General features: G+C 52.6%; 1 protein-coding gene across 13 annotated transcripts in view; it reads left to right on the top strand.

Moving 5' to 3' along the window:
- Nucleotides 1-7,307: 7,307 nt before the first annotated feature.
- Nucleotides 7,308-16,898, top strand: part of LOC138816396 (F-actin-monooxygenase MICAL3-like) — a 156,525-nt gene continuing 146,934 nt past the window's right edge. For all 13 annotated transcript variants that reach the window (XM_070006118.1, XM_070006117.1, XM_070006116.1 and 10 more), the window contains exon 1: nucleotides 7,308-7,350. The gene's annotated coding sequence lies outside the window, so the exon portion shown is untranslated. The remainder of the gene's footprint in view (nucleotides 7,351-16,898) is intronic.

Here is a 16,898-nt window from a genome sequence, read left to right as displayed (position 1 = left end):
GATGTGAATGGGTGAGCTCATCCGGAGCACACAACTGTGACGCGGAGGGATCCCGCCTCTGTCCAGCAGAGGGCGCCGGCGCGCGGCGGTGCGGGGTGCGGCCCAGGGCGGGTGTCGGGGAGCCGGTTCAGGGGCGCGGGGGTGCGGGCCTGGGGCGCGGCGATGTGGGGTGCGGGCCTGGGGCGCGGCGATGCGGGGCGCGGGGGTGCGGGCCTGGGGCGCGGCGATGTGGGGTGCGGGCCTGGGGCGCGGCGATGCGGGGCGCGGGGGTGCGGGCCTGGGGCGCGGGGGTGCGGGCCTGGGGCGCGGCGATGCGGAGCGCGGGGGTGCGGGGCGCGGGGGTGCGGGCCTGGGGCGCGGGTCCCCTCGGGTCCGCGGCTCGTGGGGCATCTCTCACAAGGGAAGGACCCGGTCCGGCTCGGACCCGCAGAGCCCGCCGGCCCCGGCCCCGCCCCGTCCCGCCACCGTCCATCCTGGTAGACGCTGAGCTCTGCTCGTGGCGGGAAGGGGCCCCGGGGAGGGGAGGGGAGACTGCGGCGTCGGAGCGGAGCCTGGAGGCTGGGCTCGGCCCCTGCAGCGCTGTGGTCAACCTCGGCTACAGCCCTGGGGAGGCCGACAGACGGACGGACGGACGGACAGACGGACAGAAGGACAGCCCGCCCCGGGCCTGGCCCTGTTTCCCCAGAGCTCAGAGGTTCTGACTTGATTGGTGTGAGACGCGGCCTGAGCACATTTTTGAGGCCCCCCAGGCGATTTCGAACCCAGGCGTTTCTAATCCAGGGTGGGCCGAGGCAGGGCTGGGCCTCCACCGGGCCGCGGTCAGGACGGACAGGTGGACAGGCGGACAGGCGTGTCACTGTCAGGAACAGCACCCGGCTGGGGAGCTGGCGGGGACGAAGGTGATGGTTCGGAGGAAAGAATATGTACCCCGTGAACGTCGCGTCCTGATCTCCATTCCCCACGCCTCCGCCAGGCTGTGGGTTCTGATCTCCATTCCCAGCGCCTCCACCAGTCTGTGGGTTCTGATCTCCATTCCCAGCGCCTCCGCCAGTCTGTGGGTTCTGATCTCCATTCCCAGCGCCTCCACCAGTCTGTGGGAGTGGAAGTCAGGGCATCCTACAGCACCAAGTGCCTGGATGATGCATGGCCAGTATCCTCTCTACAAACCTTACAGTGAGATCCTATTAAACAATAATAACAAAAACAAAAAGGACAGACGCATAGCTCAAGTGGTAGCGTATTTACCCCCAGGAAACGGATCCGTGGCTCAAGTGGTAGAGCATCATACCTTAAGCACAAAAGCTCAGGGACAGTGTCCAGGCCCTGAATTCAAGCCCCAGGACCATGACAAAAAATAAAAAAAGTTCAAGGACAGCACCTAAGTCCTGAATTGAATTTAGGACCAGAAAAAAAAAAAAAGAAGAAGAAACTATAACCAACCAACCAAACAGAAACCTAGAATTGAACAAAAAAAAAAAATAAAAAAAATAAAATTATCTGGTAATTACAGTCGTCATCTACTTTGTTTCCTCAGGCCTGAAACCCTTCAAAATGGTTTACACCCTTTATGAATATTCATAATCATAAATTCTGAGAAGCAGGTGGGAGGCAGAAGCCACACAGCCAGTCAGAAATGCCTACGGGGCAGAAGGAAATTAAGTGAGGCCCTAAAAATCCAGGCCTGAGAAGTCAGACTTTTAACTACATCTGCCACCCTGGCACTAGAACTTTGCCTGTCACAGCTTCCTAAGGCTCCTGCTTAAGACTGGTTGGAGAGAGGGCTAGGTATAAATAAATGCCGGTTCTGGGTCTGCTGAAGCCCTTGTCAAGGCTGGTTCTCCTCAAGAGCAGGCAACAGAGTGGAGCTGCCAAGAGCAGTCCAGCCACTGGATGGGGTGGCAGGGCTGTGTGCCAGGCTGTTGCTGCGGGGCCGGGGCGCAGGGGAGGTGCTAGGGGGTTACCTCAACATGGAAGGCCAGGGGCTCTCAGGCTGTGGTCGCCAGTGCTCACCCCCACATTCCCAGCGAATGCCCTCGACAGGCCCTCTCTGGGTCCACTTCCGAGCACTTCCACCTCTCATGGACAGCCCCCCTTCAAACCAGGATCCTCAGAGATAACAAAGAACCCTGTAATAAAATCTTCATGACTGGAAGTCACAAATGTAGAGGAGGAGACGAGAAATCCCAGAAGTTAACATATTAAAATGTAAAATCATGTTTAACACTCCTGAAATCACATAATTTGATAAACCCAACCCACGTGACTCTTCTTTCACTGTTCCTGGAAGCTCATGATAAATTTGGTAAAGCTAGCTGGTGGCTCACACCTGTCATCCCAGCTACTCACGAGGCTGAGCTCTGAGGACTAGGGTTTGAGGCCAGCTAGCCCCAGCAGGAAAGTCTGTGAGACTCTTATCTCCAGTCAACCACCAGAAAACCAGAAGTGGCTCTGTGGCTCAAAGTGGTCAGTGCTAGCCTTGAGCTGAGGAGCTCAGGGACAGCGCCCAGGCCCTGAGTTCAACTCCTAAAACCGATGAATTTATTTTATTTTGCTACAGCCCTTGCTTAGGAGACTTTGAATGTCTACTGACCTAGTCTTTAGTTACTGACTGCCTCACGTTGAGGATATCTTGTGCTTTTTGCAACTACTGTCCTGGGAAAATGAAGTGTAAGGGATCTCAGTACAAATAATGCTTTCTCTTGAACTGTGTAGAGTAAGGGAACTATCATTTTATAAAGTTATTATAAAGGTGACATACAGAGGGGCTACAGTGACACAATCAGGTCAGCAGTGCATTTCTTTTTGGACACTGCCACTCTCTTCCAGTGACTGTAGTTTTTGAAGCAGAAGGAACAGACTTTTGAGGACTATTTCCCCACTAAAAATTTGTGGAGAACAGAGCCAGGGAAAGCGCTGAGGTCCTGGGTTCCAGCAGTGGATGTGGGTGTGGGATGTAAGCACGTTTGAAGTAGGTGACACCTGCTATGGGAAGACTGGGTATGTAATGAATGGAGCTCTGGGAAAACGTTCTTAGAAATCTTCCTAATGTGGGTGTTTCAATGATGGATCCTTTTCTTCTGAAGTAGAACAGGAAGGGGTAGAAGGTAGGGGCAGGAATAAAAGCTACAGCCTGGAAAGCCTGTTCTCTTTCCTCCAGGCTCTGGTATTTTCAGATCAAATGGCCTTGTTTATGGTTCCTGGGTTTTCCTTAATCTGTGGTTTGCCATAGAAGCTCAGGTAAGCATGAATTGCCATCACCCTGAAGCAGAATGAAAGCTCTTGCTCTCCTCCAAGGGCAGCTGATGGAGGCTCTGTGCATACATGTGTACCGGGTACACTTTTGTCCTGGGGTGCCTGCATTTTCTTGTAGGCATTTCCACCAGAAAATGTCCATTTTTTTAAACTATGTGGAAGTGTGTGTGTGTGTGTGTGTGTGTGTGTGTGTGTGTGTGCATACATGCATGTGTGTGCATGTGTGGGAGAGAGAGACTGATTTTACTTCAACCTAGGAGGAGTAATCTCTTTGGACTAATAAAGCATCAATTACTGTTTACCTTACTATGCACATATGATTTTCATTTTTAGGGGTCAGAGTTAATATTTATTAGTAAAGAATTAGTTCCCATACTGAATGAAAAGCAAACAAATGAAAAGCAAACAAACAGGGCTCTGGAGGGAGAAGAATCAGTTTGGAGATTAGGAAGGTAACTGGCTTCCCTCTTCGGGGTATTCTTTTTGTTTTTGGTTGGTTGTGGGCCTGAACTCTGGGCCTGGGCGCTGTCCCTCAGCTCTTCAGCTCAAGGCTAACGCTCTACCACTTGGAGCCAAAGCACCACTTCTAGTTTTCTTTTTTCTTTTTTTGTCAGTCATGGGGTTTGAATTCTGGGCCTGGGTGCTTTCCCTGTGCTCTTCAACTCAAAGCTAGCTCTCTACCACTTGAGCCATAGCACCACTTCTGGCTTTTTCTGCTTATGTGGTGCTGAGGAATGGAACCCAGGGCCTCATGTGTGCAAGGCAAGCGCTCTGCCACTGAGCCACCTTCCCAGCCCACCACTTCTAGTTTTCTGGTGGTTAATTGGAGATAAGTGTTTCATGCCCTTGCTGCCTGGACTGGCTTTCTACTATGATCCTCAAATCTCTGCCTCCCGAGTAGCTGGGATTACAGATGTGAGTACCGGTGCCCAATGTTGCTTGGCTTTTTTGCTCAAGGCTTGTGCTCTACCACTTCTAGTTTTTTTTGTTTTGTTTTCTTCTTCTTCTTCCATTTCCTGGAGTTCATTTTGATAAATTTTATTTTATATGATCAGAGGCATATAGGCATTGTGCCTTTGTGTTCATCTCCTAAGAGTATGCCCTTTTGGTCTCACTGTGTGAATACCTAGACACTTCTATCTGGTTAATTGAAGAATCTCAGATTTTTCTGCCCTGGCTAACTTCAAACTGTGATTCTCAGATCTCAGCATCCTAATTAGCTAAGACTTCAGGCATGAGCTGCTAGCACCTGGGCTTTTTTTTTTGGGGGGGGGGGTCCAGTCATGGGGCCTGAACTCTGGGCCTGGGCGCTGTCCCTCAGCTCTTCAGCTCAAGGCTAGCGCTCAACCACTTGAGCCACAGCGCCACTTCCGGCTTTTTTTCTTTTTTCTTTTGCTTATGTGGTGCTGGGGAAACAAGCGCTCTACCACTGAGCCACCTTCCCAGCCCCTGGGCTTTTGTTTTTTTGAGACAGAGTCTTGCTACCTTGCCCAGGCTAGACCAGAACTCACGATACTACTAGTTTATCTGTGATTAAAGGCTTGATCCTACGTCTAACTCCTCACTATTATCTGAGGCTGAAATATTATAGGAATAAAAGTAACTGTAAAATCCTCTCAGGCTGAGCTTACTTTTCCCATTGAGCTCTTCCCAGCCATGACGTTATCTTTTATATGGAATGCAGGAGCGTCTTCAGAAATAGGAGACATTGGTATTTTCACAATAAAAAAAAAAGAAATAGGAGACAGTGTTTTGTTGTAGGGTTGTGAAAGTAGGCACTAGAATCAGATCTCAGCGTGCATTTAGGCACATCAGCTTCTTTAAGTGCCTCTTTCCTATCAGAGGCAGTTAAGGTATTACTGGGAAAAGTAATGACACTCACAGGGCTGATGTGAGGATGAAATGAAATAATGGATACAAAGCACGTCCCACCAGTACCCAGTACATAAGAAAAAGTTAATGTTCATTTCTTTGGGAGAAAACAATACCTGACACAAACAATGCAAAGGAGGAGGGGTTTAGTTTGGCTTGTGGTTCAGAGTTGGCTCACAGTCTTGGACCCCAGTGAGGCAGAGCATCAGGGAAGTGGGAGTTTGTGGTAAAGGGCACTCACCTAGGGGCGGACCAGAAACGGGTAAGAAGGGGTCAGGGACCAGATGCAGTTCCCCAGACTGTGTGGGTTTTTGTTTTTGTTGGTCGTGGGGCCTGAACTCTGGGCCTGACCACTGTCCCCCAGCTCTTCAGCTCAAGGCGAGTGCTCTACCACTTGAGCCACAGCGCCACCTCTGGCTTTTTCTGCTTATGTGGTGCTGGGGAATTGATCCTGGGGCTTCATGCATGCTAGGCAAGCACTCTACCACTAAGCCACATTCCAAGCCCCAATGACCCATGACTTTCTTACCACCTGGGTCTTGGTTATGCTATGGAGGTCAGGGATCACTGACGTTCATCAAGGTCTCACCATGTACCTCAGGATGGCCTGCAACTCTCAATGATCCCTAAGCGCAGGAGTTATAGGTGCACAGAAAGAGCACGCTGAACGCCCACCGCAGCTAAGCCAGTGGATGCAGGAATAAGAACTGACTCCCTCCTGCAAGCTGTGGCCTGCCTTACTCATTTAGCCACCCAATTATAATGTGCCCAGTGTCCTCGGCTCACAATACACTTACTAAACACCCAGGAGTAAAGGCAAAGATGACAGGGGCAAGATGCATACTCTCAGAGGGGGACAAGGCACAAACACATCATGATAAGTCAGGTAAAGGGGAGGAGTTGGCGTCACAGGTCATGAATGAGGGATCTGAACCATGGAAGACTTGGCATCTGTGTTCGATCACGTTTCATCATTTATTTATTGGGTCGGTCGTGGGGCCTGAACTCAGGGCCTGGGCGCTGTCCCACAGCTCTTCAGCTCAAGGCTGGCGCTCTACCACTTGAGCCACAGCGCCACTTCCGGCTTTTTCTGTGTATGCGGTGCTGGGGAATCGAACCCAGGGCCTCATGCATGCGAGGCGAGCACTCTACCACCGAGCCACCTTCCCAGCCCCCACTTCCTCCAGCCCCGCCCAGCTGCTCCTGAAGCTGTCAGGTTGGGGCCCAAGGCCTCAGCAGTGAGGTTTTACCGGGGACCTGTCGGGCCTGGCAACCTAGCACCGAGGGCGCTGAGGGCTGAGGACGGCGGTTCGAAGCCAGCCCGGGCGAGCTACATCTCCAATGAACTCTTCAGAAGCAGCCCGAGTGGCGCTGTGGTTCAGGGGGTAGAGCGCCCGGCCGGGGAGTGAGTCAGGCGCCGAGTTCGAGTCCCGGGTCTCGGAAAAGAGGAGAAACTGAGGCGGGGGGGAGGGCCTCCACACGGTGGCCTCACCGCGCGGTCAAAACAGAGTTCCATTTTTCTCTCGCATGTTCCTCCCCACGGCCGCTCACTCACCAGCAGACGACACCGGAGAAGATGCTCGTCCAGCTCGGCTCAGCCGAGCGCCGCCGCCCGGTCCGCGAGAAGCGCGCGCTCCGGCGGCCCCTCCCCGCCTCCCGGGCCGCCGGCTCCGCCCCCCTCCACCGGGCCGGCCCCCACGGACCCCCGCGCCTCCCCATTGGCCATTTCGTGCGCCCCTCCAGGACCTCGGGCCAATCCCCTCGGCGCTCCCCTCCGCGGGCGGCTCTGGAGCGTACCATGTGGAGCGTGCCGTGGGGGGGGGCGCTGGGCGGGCCCGGCTGCGTCTCCTTCCTCCGTCCTTTCGCACTGGACCCTGGAGGTTCTGCCGAGTCGGAGCCTCGAGGTGGCCGCCAGGTGCCCGGGGGGAGGGGGAGGAGGCGGGAGCCACGCGCCAGTTCCGGGCGGCCCCGAGCCCGCGCGCACCCCCGGGCCGGGGCCCGGTGGTCGGGCCCCGAGGGCCGCAGCGCCCGCCCGCCGCGGCGCCGCCCGCCCCTGCGCCCGCCCAGCCTCCGCGGCGCCGCCGCCGCCGCCGCCGCCGCCGCCGCCGCTGCCGCTGCCGCTGCCGCGCTGGACGCCGCGGGCTGGCGCGGGGCCGCTCGCGACACCGGGACGTGCGGGGCTGGGCGGCCCGGCCGGCCTCGGGAACGCCGCGGCATGAGGCGGAGGTGAGTGCGGGACCCCGCCGTCCCCGCGCCCGCGCGCGCGCCGAGCTCCCGGGCCCGGGCTGGCCGCGGCGCGGGCGGCGGAGGCGGAGGGCGGGCGGGCGACGACCTCGGGCCCCGAGCGCTCACGGCCTGGGGCGCTGCCCTTGACCTCCGCGGCCCAGGGCGGTCAGGGTCGCGGGGCGGGGCCCGGCCCCCTCTCTCCGTGCGGCACCCCGGGCTCCCGCATCGCCCCGCTCCCCGCGTTCCTCCCCGCTCCGCGCGGCCGGCCGGGCGGGAGGGCAGCGCCCGCGGGGCGGCGGCGTGGAAGCGGGGGCTGGGCCCGCTGCGCGTGCCCGTGCGGGCTGCCGAGCGAACCCGCGGAGGTCCCGGGTCTCTTCTCGGAGGTCCGCCCCAGCCGCCGGGCAGCGCCCCCGGCCCGCACCCGAGATGCTCGAGGGCCGGAGGCGCGTGGAGGTCTCACGGCGGGGCTCGGGTCGCCTCGGGGCCGAGATCGCCTCACCTGAGGGGCTGCGGATCACCCCGGGGCTGGGATCTCCTCACCTGAGGGGCTGCGGATCACCCCAGGGCTGGGATCTCCTCACCTGAGGGGCTGCGGATCACCTCAGGGCCCGGATCACCTCACCTGAGGGGCTGCAGATCACCCCGGGGCTGGGATCTCCTCACCTGAGGGGCTGCGGATCACCTCAGGACTGGGATCACCTCCCCTGAGGGGCCGGGATCACCTCAGGACTGGGATCACCTCCCCTGAGGGGCTGCGGATCACCTCAGGACTGGGATCACCTCCCCTGAGGGGCTGCGGATCACCCCAGGGCTGGGATCTCCTCACCTGAGGGGCTGCGGATCACCCCGGGGCTGGGATCTCCTCACCTGAGGGGCTGCGGATCACCTCAGGACTGGGATCACCTCCCCTGAGGGGCTGCGGATCACCCCGGGGCTGGGATCTCCTCACCTGAGGGGCCGGGATCACCTCCCCTGAGGGGCCCAGATCACCTCAGGACTGGGATCACCTCCCCTGAGGGGCTGCGGATCACCTCAGGGCTGGGATCTCCTCACCTGAGGGGCTGCGGATCACCTCAGGGCTGGGATCTCCTCACCTGAGGGGCTGCGGATCACCTCATCTGAGGGGCGGGGGATCCCCTCAGGGCTGGGATCTCCTCACCTGAGGGGCCGGGGATCACCTCAGGGCTGGGATCTCCTCACCTGAGGGGCCGGGATCACCTCCCCTGAGGGGCCCAGATCACCTCAGGGCTGGGATCACCTCCCCTGAGGGGCTGCAGATCACCCCAGGGCTGGGATCTCCTCACCTGAGGGGCAGGGGATCACCTCAGGGCTGGGATCTCCTCACCTGAGGGGCTGCGGATCACCTCATCTGAGGGGCGGGGGATCCCCTCAGGGCTGGGATCTTCTCACCTGAGGGGCCAGGGATCACCTCAGGACTGAGATCTCACCTGAGGGGCCAGGGATCACCTCAGGGCTGAGATCAGAGATCACCTCAGGGCTGAGATCTCCTCACCTGAGGGGCCGGGGATCACCTCAGGGCTGAGATCACCTCACCTGAGGGGCTGCCGGTCACCTCAGGGCTGGGATCTCCTCACCTGTGGGGCTGCGGGTCACCTCATGGCTGAGATCACCTCATGGGAGGGGCTGGAGGTGCTGCTGGGACCTTGGGGGTGTGTGGGCCTGACCAGAGCAGTAATGGCCCTTTGAGGTTTCTGGCATCTGCCGGCCATGGGCTGAGCCATTCAGCCCATTCACCGTAGTTTGTTGGGAAGAAGGGGCCTTTGGCACCGCAGGCAGAGCCGCCACCCAGCCCATTTCCGGGTGATGGCTAGCCCTGAGTCTTGGTGACATTTCTCCAGTATGGAGACAGAGAAAGGGTTTCCAAGCATATGAGTCGCACTGGTGTTCTTTTTAATGAGGATATTTAAGGCAGTCATTATGGTTTTATGTGAAATGGATTGATGCAGAGAAATAGAGATGAATTGCGGATTTGTTTAAAACTTTTTTTTAAAAAGTATGGGAGTGGAGAGAATGGACACCAGTGTGTATCTATGTGGCTTCAATGTCAGTTTGCTATAGAGACAAGTATGTAGTTGATGGCTTGCACCCCAGGGGCAGGAGTGAGTGAGATTTTATAGATAACAGAACCAAGTCACCTAACTTCTTACCTGGCCACCCAGATGGTGGTTTATTGTTGTGGTTGCCTTCTCTCCAGCGCATCTCTAAGAGAATGCCATAAATTCTTGGATGTTGCCTGTTAGAAACTTTGCTCTTGTTATTTTAGCCTTACAGTGAATTTTTCTTGTGTTCTAAGTTGTAAACGTTTTGAAGTATCTTCTGATAGTGTATTAAATAGCATAAGTTAATTTCATAATTATAGGAAAGATGTTTGGTGATTCCTCCTGCAAAGAGTGTTTGAGAACTTGAGAACTTGGACCTGATTACTCAAAGCTCCTTTTGTGTTTATTTGAAATGTTTAAAATTTGACTACAAGACTACTGTAATATCCCCCCTTCCCCCCTCCCCATGGTATTTTCCAGGTATCAGAGAAAAAAAAGTAGGCTTTGAAGAAAAGGGAGGGAAAGTACTTAAGCTCTGTAAATTGGGATGAGCTGCTTCTCAACCCATTCTTGCTCTAGCCTCAGCTCTAGGTTCTGTGTTTTTTTGTTTTTTTTTTTTTTGTCGGTCGTGGGGCTTGAACTCTGGGCCTGGGCGCTGTCCCTCAGCTCTTCAGCTCAAGGCGAGCGCTCTACCACTTGAGCTACAGCGCCACTTCCGGTTTTCTGGTGGTTTATTGGAGATAGGAGTCTCACGGTCTCTCCTGCCCTGGCTGGCTTTGAACCGCGATCCTCAGATCTCAGCCTCCTGAGTAGCTAGGATTACAGGCGTGAGCCACCAGCGCCCGGCTCTAGGTTCTGTGTGTACCAGTACTGAGGCTTGGCCTCTTCCTCTGCTTTCTTGCTCACAGCTGACCCTCTACCACCTGACCCATGCTTCTAGTTCCAGTGTTTTGTTGGTTACTTGGAGATAAGTGTCTCTGGATTTGTCTGCCTGGGCTGGCTTCAGACAGCCATCCTTAGATCTTAGACTTCTGAGTACTAGGATTCTAGGCTCTTGGCACTTGATGCCTGGCATCACCCTATATTTTAATGGTAGGATGTAAATGAAAATGACACCCCTGGACTGTGAAGCAAAAGTCAAGCAAGGAAAAACTGAGCTTTTTTTTCCGTCTCACGCAGGTTCCCTTACCCCCACGCCCCTTTTGAGACATGGGCTTGTATGGATAGCCTAGACTAGTGCTGAACTCTGAATCATCCTGCCTGAGCCTCCAGGAGTGCTGGGATTACAGGCATGCACTAGCCTGCCCAGCCCTCATAGTACATTTTTAAAGAAGGTATGATATAAGTCTAGAAGAGATCCAAATACCACTCAGTACAAGAGAATGAATGATCAGAGCCAACCCTGCCTTGACTCTGTTGGATAGTCTTGTAGATGGGAATTCTGCCTAGGATGGTTTGATATGTCCAAGTGGAACCAGAAACCTGACTGATTTCTCCTGGCTTTGCCTTTGAGACGTGACTAGGGTAGTTGTGTCGAGACCAGCAGGCCTGGGCAGGCTCTCAGCTTTCCTGAGTTCTGGTTGAGCACTGAACCTCTGCATTTATCGGCTCTTGTGAACAGATTAAAAGGCCAGTTGAGTTGATATTCTTGAAAAACTAAGGATCATCACTAAAAAATGATGTTTATGTATGATAATACTGGGCATGACATTGAACAATAATGTTCTCTATTTACTGTTTTTAATAACCAACATTATTTACTGCTTTCTTTCTTTCTTTCTTTCTTGCTTGCTTGCTTGCTTGCTTTCTTTTTTGCTTTCTTTCTTGCTTTCTTTCTTTTGTCGGTCATGGGGCTTGAACTCTGGGCCTGGGTGCTGTCCCTCAGCTCTTCAGCTCAAGGCTAGTGCTCTACCACTTGAGCCACAGTGCCATTACCAGTTTTCTAAGCGGTTTATTGGAGATAAGAGTCTCACAGAGTTTCTTGCTTGAGCTGGCTTTGAACCTTGATCCTCAGATCTCAGCTTCCTGAGCAGGTAGGATTACAGGTTGAGCCACCAGCACCCAGCTATTTACTGTTTTTCTTTAATAATGAACATTCTCTATTTACTTACTGCTTTTTCTCTGATGCAGTGGAATTGTTTTCTTCATATGCTGGCTGTTTTGGTGGTGAGGCATTGAACCCAGGGCTTTGGACATTCTAAGCAAGCACTCCACCATGTAGTTAGTTGTATTTTGTGCCTGTTCTCACTGATTGTTGTTTCTGAGATCAGCAGAGTGTAGTATGCTTTATTATTCCACTTTTCATAGCTCAGGAAGTGGGAATGATATGATTTACTCTTCAGTTGTGAGTTCATTCCTGAGCTAACACTTGAATTGGGTTTTCCTTTTCATGTTACACTTCATTGAGACTTTTGGAGGAAAGTACATACACACACTTGCACACACTCATGTTTGATTTTGGGCGCTGACTAGACTTGTGCTTCGCTAATTATTAGATAGCTAAACACGGTTAACTTTTTTTTTTTTTTTGAGCGCCTGTCTTCAGGAACCTGTGTTAGGTGCTTTGTGCATACCAGCTCATTTATTCCTCAAACCTTATATAAGGTATGTGAGGTCCTGTCCTTTTTAGAGCTGGAAAGCTAGAATTTGGTGAGATCCCAGGTCAAAAGCATGGCAGAGAACAAGCCTTGACTTGAACAAGCAAGGCTGGGCTCAGACCTCCACAGTGTCTTCCTGACCTCATGCTCAAGTGCTGACCATGCTTAGCAGCAGCATCTGCTTTATTGAGGCCAGTCAGACCCCGTTGTGCCACTGGCTGAGGTGCCAGACCTCACCACTGGCAACTGGATCTGGTCAGTGACATCCAGCCCTGTCCACAGCTGCTAACCTGGTTCTCCAGGTTCTGGGTCCTCTTGCCGTGCGGGATCAGAACCAGTTTGTGGGTAGCTGGGGTGGCAGGCTAGGGATGCAGCACTGGATGGGAATCTGATTGACTTTTTGTCATGGGTATGTTAGCGTTTCAAAGAGGACAGACAATACCTGGCTCGAAAAAGGGAAGCCAGGCGTGGAGACCCGCACCTATAATCCCAGCTACACTGGAGACAGAGATTGGGAGGATTTTGGTTTCAGGCAAGAAGTTAGAGAGGCACTGTCACAACCTTTGAACTAGTGGTCGTGGCACCTGCTACCCAGCCCTGTGGGAGGTGGAAGTAGGGGAGCCTTTGTCTGAGGCCAGGCAGAAACGTGCAGGAAATATAACAGGCCCAAAGAGGCTTGTGGCTGCAGCTCAGGTGGTAGATTTCCTGCTAGCGAGTAGGCCTTGAGTTCAAATCCCAGCACCACCAGATTAAAAAGAGAAGTAGGACCATGGGCTTATACTTGGCAAAAAGTGGAAGAAGAGCAACGAGAGAACAGTAGGATCCTTGCAAGAACAACTGAGCCTTTTTGCTTGTCAAGCCCTGCTACCCTCTGCAATGTCCGTGTGCCGAGACCTGAGGGACTGGGATATGTCAGTGGCCAGCGCAGGAGGCTTTGTGCACTGGGTAGGACAGGGATCTACTTAATTATAAATGCAGTGGAAGATTAGGTCTGGTTAGCCCAGGCGAGAGGGACAGCATAGTCACTGGTTAACTAGTAGCCATTAGTGACTTTACCACTTGAAAATAAACATGCAGGCTGTCTGGGAGTCGCTCAGAGGTAGCATACTTGTCTGATCCCCAGCACTTAGATGTAAGAAACAAAACAAAACAAAATAGGCAAAGACAAGGTGAGACTTGGTTGGTTCCTCCCATTCCTTTCTCTTGCCCCTGTCTCTTTTCTGTTCTATATGTCTACTTTGAGGACCTTGGGAGAAGAGGAGGAGGGAGGGGAAGAAAGAAGTACAAGAGGAGGGGGAGGGAAGGGAGAAAGAAGAGGAGAATGTGGAGGAGGGAGAGAAAGGGAGGAGAAAGAAGGGGAAGAAGTGGAGGAGAAGAGAGGATGGAAGAAGGAAAGGGAGGATGGGAATGGGGAAGAAGAAAGGGAGGGAGGAGGTAGGGGAGGAGGAGGAAAGAGGAAGGGGAGGGGGGAGGAAGGGGAGAGGACAGAGGTAGGAGGGAGTAGGCTCAGTATCTCACCTGTAGCCATGAGATCTTTGTGCCCTCACCAAGGGCCTGCTCACTGTTCCCCGCCTTCCTCCTCTGTCTGCCCTGCCCCTAAGGCTGCTGTCGTTGGGTTTGTGAGTGGGAAAGTCAGAGATGGGGGTGATGGCAGTGTGGTCACCAGGGCCTCTGTGTGTGGCTTGTTTCTGACTCATGCTTGCAGCAGCTGGGAGGGCAGTGCTGCCACCCTCTCTCTTGTACTCAGCAGAGAAGGTGGTGGACTCAGGTTCCCCACTAGAGCCTGTGATGCACCAAGGACCATTACCGCCTTGGGACTCAGCCTTTCCTCTCTTGAGAAACGTCACACTTTCACCATCTGAAACACTCTGGGACGGAACCTTTTAGGTTATTGTGAAAGTAACTTATTCAGGGGACAGAGTCAGAGGTAATGGTGGGGTTGGGGAGGAGGGCGCGGGCCGGCACTGCACAGAAGGGTTGCTAAGGAGACCATAGGATCTCTGGGAACTTAAAGTACAGCTTTACTCCCAGGAATGGTGAAGACACCCTGCCCTCTCCTTGTGCTATCTCTGCCTGGCCTGGGCTTCAGGTTCCCAAGACCTGAAACTCAAACCCAACTGCTTTATGGGCAACTTGAAGAAAAACAAACAACAAAACCAGCTGGTCTGGGGAACCTACCATTGTGTATGCTTAAGTGACATAATGATGTGGGCTTTTGAATAGAACCTTTGAGCTACTTTGGCCGTGCATGACCAGAGTCATTTATTTCCCTGTGAAAAAGGCAAAAGGAGCGGAGCACTGGTGGCTCACAGCTGTAACGCCAGCTACTCAGGAGGCTGAGATATAAGGATCAAGGTTCAAAGCCAGCCCAGACAGGAACGTCCATGAGACTCCTATCTCCAATTAATAACACAAAAGACTGGATGTGATGCTGTATCTCAGGTGGTAGAGCACTAGCCTTTAGCAAAAGCTGCTAGGCCTGGAGTTTAAGACCCAGGATTGGCAACAGAAAAAAAAAAAAAAAAAGAAAAGGGAAATATTTTAACTAGTGACATGGTTTGTATCAGTTTGTTTCCAAACTGATAGGTTGTTCTCAAAACCAGGCTTGCAGAGATGGGGGAAAAATAAACATAGCCTTTGTTTTAATACCTTTATACAGGGCAATCATGTAAAAAGAGCTTTAATAGTTACCACTTACTGAGGGCCCTCTGGTACAGTCTCCCCCACCTGATTTTACAATAGGGAAACTGCTCCAAAGTTGCATAGGCTGAGTAACTCAAACCCTGAGCCCTGTAATACTTTTATATCAGATGACATGCAGAAAGGAGTAAAGGGAGGTAATGGGAAATAGTCTGCCACAGCATTCAGTAGTCACTGAACACTGAGTATCCAGCCCAGCAGGGGGGTGGAGCCATGGATAAGCCCCTAGGCCTCCTCCACCATGGGATTCTGAGCCAAGAGCTCAGGGTGACCACTTGGACTTGCAGTGTGTGTTGATTGAGTACCTGTAAGGCCAGTGCTAAATACAAAGATAACTCCCCCGTCAGTCGTGGGGCTTGAACTCTGGGCCTGGGCGCTGTCCCTCAGCTCTTCAGCTCAAGGTAAGTGCTCTATCACTTGAGCCACAGCACCACTTCCAGTTTTCTTATGGTTTAGTGGAGATAAGAGTTTCAAGGACTTTCCTGCCCAGGCTGGCTTTGGACCATGATCCTCAGATCTCAGCCTCCTGAGTAGCTAGGATGACAGGCATGAGCCACCAGTGCCCGGCCTGAATTTATTTATCTTTATACATTGGTTGTGGGCTTGAACTCAGGGCCTGGGCGCAGTCCATGAGCCTCTCTATGTCCAAGGCTAGCACTCTACCAATTGAGCCTCAGTTTCACCACTTCTTAGATTTTATATTTCTAAGGTGACTGACACAGTAAACCATATTTGCTGATAAGTGACTGCAGGGAACCACTTCAGGGACCACTGATAGCACAATATTCTGTTTTGTTTTGTTTTGTTTTGGTCGGTCGTTGGGTCTTGAACTCTGGGCCTGGGCATTGTCCCTCAGCTCTTCAGCTTAAGTCTAGTGCTCTACTACTTGAGCCACAGCGTCACTTCCAGGTGTCTGGTGGTTTATTGGAGATACTCACTGACTTTCCTGCCTGGGCTGGCTTTGAACCTCAATCCTCAATCTCAGCCTCCTGAGTAGCTGAGGAAGCTAGGATTACAGGCTTGAGCTACTATGTCTGGCCAGTATTCTTTCTTAATTGGGTTCCCTTTGTCTCTTGCATAAAAGATTGGGAATTTCTAGACATTGCCTGTTCCACGCTATCTTTTCTGGGATGTTTGTGTTTTACAAATGGGATTATTTTGCAGCTTTTCAAGTCATTTGGCTCATGCAATTTACTGAATTTATGGACCTGCCCTCTCTGTTAGAAATGATGGATCCTCCCATGCTGGACCTGTGTATTGGTTGCAGGAAGGGTTAGGCTACCTCTTGTGTCCTGCAGGTTGTCCTTGGCCCGTTAGCACTGTGATCTGTCCAGTCAGTATTCTAGTGAAGAAGCGGTGCTTCCTAAAGGGTGACAGACATGTCAGCCAAGTGAGTCCTCAGGCAGCAGGTCTCCCTGGTGGAGGAGTACTGGCTGTGGAGGCATGCCTTTGTAATGTGGGAAGTAGATCCATCTTACTTCTGGGGCTTCTTCATAGCTCTGGGGCCTACACACTATGTCTGCTGGGACTTCAGCTTGGTTGTAGCCTTGTGGTAGCACTGGCAGTATTCTCCTGTCTCCCTTTCCCTCCATCTTCCTTAAGCCTTTTATTGTCACCGACTATATTTAGAAGTTGATGTATTGTAGAAAAAGGCCTATGAGATCCTCTTACTGCTGGGTGTGCTTGTTTTTTAATCTTACATTTTCCAAGACCTTTGGATTACTTTGGTTGTGTCCCTTCCCATAGAAATGGTTTCATTTCTCCTGGAACTGAGTCAAACATCTTCTGCCCTCTGCTCCCTGCTATGCTAATTAAGTTGGCTCAGTTTGGTAATCCAATCTCAGGCACTCACAGGTGGCTAATGAAAAGTTCTCTGTCTATTACAATGATCCTGGAGAAGGTTTTTGTCAACTTAAAGGTGATGTATGGAAGTGTGAAGTCTTTCCTCCATCTCCCCAAAAACTTACAGAAAAACAAGACAGCATGTATCCAAACTTCTTGACTTTAAATAGAATTCCTCACAGTAAAGGGATTTTGTAACATAATTCTTTCTCTAGGAGTTTAATTTTTTGCTTTTCTGTGTACAGCTTCATAGGCAGTCTGATCTTGATGAGAAAGGCTTTCTGTCACTTGCTTTGTTTTATTTTTTGATTCAGTCTTTTGTAGCTGCTGTTGGTCTCTAACTCATGAG

This window comes from Dipodomys merriami, unplaced genomic scaffold (assembly GCF_024711535.1).
Source record: "Dipodomys merriami isolate MVZ:Mamm:240054 unplaced genomic scaffold, mDipMer1.0.p SCAF_696, whole genome shotgun sequence".
NCBI lineage: Eukaryota > Metazoa > Chordata > Mammalia > Rodentia > Heteromyidae > Dipodomys > Dipodomys merriami.
The sequence above is the reverse complement of the archived record's forward strand: the minus strand, read 5'-3'. Positions and strand labels throughout refer to the sequence as shown.